Consider the following 4737-nt stretch of genomic DNA (forward strand, 5'->3'; position numbering starts at 1 on the left):
CCTTTACTTCTCCTTCACATCTCCTATTCATGATTCAAGAACTTTCTTCTTCCCTTAGAGACAAGAGTTATGTGATTTGAGAGTCTTTTAGATAGACCCACTGAAGGGGTACTCCAATTGCTTCACCCTGCATCCCTGTTCAGCATGGAAGAAGCCAAAGCGGTCTGTGTCCCTATTCCCTACTGGCAATTTGGGTAACCCCTTCAGAGGATGGCATGATAAGAATAGGAGGCAGTTAGGGTTAAAAGACCACAAAGAAATGTATCCAGTTTCTTGGCTAAAAGTCAAAATGTCCTTGGGCCGCTTAGCAACATATAAGCCAAAAGCCAAAAATATCAAAAGTATTTGGGCACTTGTATCTAATCCTTAAAAGATTTTAGGGTTACCTCTTCGGGGGGAATGTCGGAGGGGAGGGAGTAGGCATGGATTTGATCAAAACTCCTTATATACATGTATGAAATTCTCAAGAAAGTGTTTGTAAAAGTTAAAAAAAAAAGAGAAAGAAAATATGAAAAGTGCTATGAAGAAAAAGAAAACAGAGCCAGGCATGGTGGAGCATGCCTTTAGTCCCAGCACTCAGGAAGCAAAGCCAAGTGGTTCTCTGTGAGATTGAAGCCAGCCTGGTTTACACCGAGAGTTCCAGATCATCTGGGGCTACAGGGAGACCCTGTTAAAAAAGACACAAAAAAAGGAAAACAAAGAAGAAAGGTAGAAAAGGAACAAAGCATTTCTGTGTTAACTAATCTGACATCTGAGCACGGTATGTGAAAACTGTTCGATAAGAGCAATTACTCAACTACCACATCAGCATCCCTTCACACAAGACCCTTCCAAAGCATCACAATTTTGTCCTGCATTTTAAACGAAGTAATTTAACTCAGAATAGTGGCTCTGAGAGGGAATGTTCTGAATGTAGTAACTGGAAAGGGGCAGGAAGCCTTGCTCGGGACCTAGACAGTCACACTGTACAGGTGGCTGAGACCAGTATCAGCTAATAAACCTCTGTGTAGTAACTTGTATTCTCCATCCCTTACCAGAGACTTTCATTACTAAGAATGGTGGATTTCATAGCCTAGAAATAAAGCTTTATTTGAGAAAATTCAAGCTTCAGTTAGCAAATGGTTTGTATGTTTGGGGAAAGAGTTAAGACTGGAGACTTCTTGGAAAAGTTACAAATTCTTAACACAAAACTCCATTTTCCTTTTTTCACACCCAGCTAACACTACTGTGCACATCCCAGAAACTCTGTTCTGTGGTGGGTGCAGGTACATCAGTGAGGACTAACTCTCATTTCAGTCTCAACAATCTTGGTGTCTCATTAACCAACTTACACTTGTAACTGTCCACATCTCAGAGGAACACTAATGAATCCCATTTCTTGTTCTCAATCCTACTGTACACACTTAAGGATTAGAGAAAATCCCACCATTATCAAAAAAATTAAAATAAGCTCCATCAAGCAAGCGTTCCTTGAGACCCACAGGCAAAGAGGACCTCAGGGATTCATTAAATGTTCGCTTGCCTCTAGGAGTTTTAGGAGTTCTATATGCATGATGTAACACCACAGAAAGTTCCTTTGAGGTTTTTAACACTTCACGGATGGTTTCCATGGGAACTTCATTTCCAATGCATAAAAGTTTTATTTCAAGTGAACCAGGGCTCCTTTATCTTTTTTGCTGTTGATTTGCTCCAATATAACCATAAAGAAGAAAAAAATAAATATGCTTGGTTAAGTTACATCTGATACAGAATTGTGTTTTCCCAAAACTTGAATCTCTATATAATGGTTTCCTCATTTGATTTATTATTGACATAAAATATACGTGAGACATTGATTATAACAAACTTTGATGGCTAATGTACATACGATACAGGTCATTGGTGTATATAATAACTTTCAAGTGTCTGATATGCCCTCAAAGAGCATGTGGTTGTGCTGAAGACTATACAATCTACTCTATACTAAAGAAATCCAAGAACAAGCTATAATTTCAACAAGTCAGACAACCTGTCCAGAGTGAGAGAATGGCAATTGAAATATCCTCATTTGAACTACGTTCATGTGGGCTCATAGATTGCACATAAAATTATATTCATCTACAAGAAAGAAGTCTTCTACTTAAGGTTACATTAATTTTAATATATACATTTAGCACATCCAAATGCTAAGAAGCGGTTGGTTTCCTAAAGTGGTTGCAATCTAATGGGGGCATCTCTGTTCTGATTCCTTGTCCTTTCAGCCACCTGTGTTCACATTCCCAGTGCTCAGTTCACAGTCATCAACACGGCATCTTTACATACTTGAATCTCATCCCATGGCTTTAAAAACAATCTGCATTTTTCATTCCTAAATTTGGTCTTTCTGTTAATTTACTGTTCTGTATAGAGGGCATTGCTACTAAAATGTCCCAAAACAATGTCCTTCTGTCACTCCAAATTCAAAAAGTACAAAAATTAATGTGTGTTATAGAGGGAAGTGTTAATGTGGTTTTAGAAGTCCTGATTGGTTTGTGTTGATCTAATTTTATATCTATTATTCCAGGAAAAATATTAATAGCAATCCCTTTCACTATAAAATATATCCCAGGTAAGAAATAATTATATGATCTCTTCAGAGGTTGAGAACAAAACTTTCAAGTCAAACCATTCTCCTATTTCTGTCATTTACCTGGTAACTTTTTCAACCTCTCCTGACCTACAAATTACTAACGTCTTGGGAGGGGGTTGTTTTTGGTTTTGAATTTGGTTTGATTTGGTTTTTGTATGTGAGAGAGAAACAGAGACAGAGAGAAAGATAAATGGGGGGGAGACCAGGCTGCCCTCAAACTCACTATGTAGCTGTGGATGACCTTGCCTGATCTTCCTGCCTCCACTTCCTGAGTGCTAGGATTACAGCTCTCCACCATGTCTCCTGGCTTATGTGACTGTGATGCTGGGGATCAAACTCAGGCCCTCAGGCATATTAGGCAAGCATCCTACCAGCTAAACTATATCCTTAGCCCCAAATGACTAATCTTAAGACAGAAAAAGTCATAAATAGTATCCTTAAAATATAAAGCATGTGCAATGTTTCTTTTTTCCAAATCATATTGTCACTTTCATTACTCAAATCTGTATCTATAAATAAAACAAATTTTAGACTACAGACCCATATAGCATCACATAAACAGGGAGAAACTGAGGCAAAGAGATCAGTGGAGGGAAGGCACAACCAGTACAGACAGTAAAGTAAAAACAGTGACAAAAGATGATCTCATGAAAGAATAGGGCAACAGAGAGTAAACTCTTGCAAATTAAAATCTGACTACAATACAGAGCCCAGGGAACTAGAGCAGAGTGCCAAGCATGAGTGAATGAGGAGGGAACATTAGAAACTAGAGGGAGGCCAGATGATAAAACACTATGTAAAACCTGCAGAATGATGAGAGATGACTGAAGAGACGGCTCAGCGGTTAAGAGCACTGGCTACTCTTGCTGAACCCAGCACCCACATGGCTGCTAACAACTGTCAGCAACTCCAGTTCCAGGGGATCGGATACCCTCTTCTGGCCTCTGTGGGCACTGCACGATACCAGGGAACTTACATGCAGGCAATACACCAATACACATAAAATAAAAATAATAAATACAATGTTTTTCAAACCTGCAAAACAGAATAATAAGTGAAAACTTGGCTGTAGAGAAGCACAGCTAGAAGGAAAAGAGGCCAAATCGCAAAGTGGAGAATCAGCTCAGCAAAGGCAATCAGAGAAGAATGAGAAATTTTTCTGAGCAGAAATATTTAGACAGAATAGTTAAGGATTAAGAACTAAACCTTTCGAAAAGTACTCACAAAATGGGAGAAAGAAATCATCTAACAGAAATTTTAAATTAAAAAAATAAATGTAACAACTGAGAGAAAGATTTGGTGACAAACTGGCCTGAAATGAAATTCCAATTCAATCAATCATTAGCATGTAAACTTGGGAAAGGTATCTTAACATCCCTGAGACCTGGTGAGCTTGCATAAAAACCAGGGATATTAATTCCAGAGAAATGGTGGTCCTATATAAAAACTCAGGTGAGTAACAGCACACTTGCAGGTGTGTATAAGGTATAAAGACAGATTTTAGAAAAAAAATTGTAAATAATTTATAAGATTCATAAAATTGACAGAATCCCCCAAAACAAAACAGAATTTCAATAATGAGTAATATTTTGTACATTCAAAGGAAAGAAAAACTAAAAGTAATTTCAAATAAATTAGAGACTCCAGCTTTCTTCTTTCACATCATTCTTACTGATATTTCAATATGGACTATTTGGAAGAATTCAACATTGAAGCTGTTTTAAGAAATTGGAAGGATAAGGATCTTAAGAACAAATTTGATGCCTTTAATATTCTTAACTACAATTTGGACCTTCTATTTCCTGTTTTGTAAATTTTGCTAATTTGCATCTTTCAAGAAATTTTCCAGGTTTTCTTCAGTTATTCACAACATTTATTTATTGTTAATGTCTAATGCCTATAGTGTTTGGTGTTCTTCCATTATTGATATTATTAATAGTATTTATTTTAGATCTTTCTCTTGCCAATTATGCTAGAATTTTATTGGTCTGCTGAAGTATCTGCAGTCTATTTTCACTGAATTTTCTCTATTCGTTGTTGATTTTCTATTTCATTAATTTTTACTTCCTCTTTATCATTTTTTCCTTCTATTTACCTTGGGTTAAATTTTCTTTTCTATTTGTAAGTTT

General features: G+C 36.8%; 1 pseudogene; it reads left to right on the top strand.

Annotated features, from left to right (window-relative positions):
- The first annotated feature begins 289 nt into the window (after window positions 1-289).
- Window positions 290-4737, top strand: part of LOC103729023 — a 31462-nt pseudogene continuing 27014 nt past the window's right edge.

The sequence above is a fragment of the Nannospalax galili genome, unplaced genomic scaffold, assembly GCF_000622305.1.
Source record: "Nannospalax galili isolate Female #2095 unplaced genomic scaffold, S.galili_v1.0 scaffold1832, whole genome shotgun sequence".
Classification (NCBI taxonomy): domain Eukaryota; kingdom Metazoa; phylum Chordata; class Mammalia; order Rodentia; family Spalacidae; genus Nannospalax; species Nannospalax galili.